This window comes from Plasmopara halstedii (genome assembly GCF_900000015.1).
Source record: "Plasmopara halstedii genome assembly, contig: Scaffold_2956, whole genome shotgun sequence".
NCBI lineage: Eukaryota > Oomycota > Peronosporomycetes > Peronosporales > Peronosporaceae > Plasmopara > Plasmopara halstedii.
This window is the reverse complement of record NW_020189861.1, coordinates 345,573-345,781: the sequence shown is the minus strand read 5'-3', so window position 1 is coordinate 345,781 and position 209 is coordinate 345,573.

Below are 209 nucleotides of genomic sequence, written 5' to 3'. Positions count from 1 at the left end.
AGTCTAAGACTAGGCAGCGTTCCACGCTATCAAAGTCAAGAAACTTGACTCCGAGGTCTATAGGGACCTTCGGGACCGTGACATGCGTCCCCGTCGCTAGGTGTACAGTGACGATGTCACCCTACCGCGTTTTCAGCGCCCCAGCATAACCTGACTTCCATCCATCGTGGAGCATCGAGCATCATTGCCCGACGCCCCAGAATCGATGG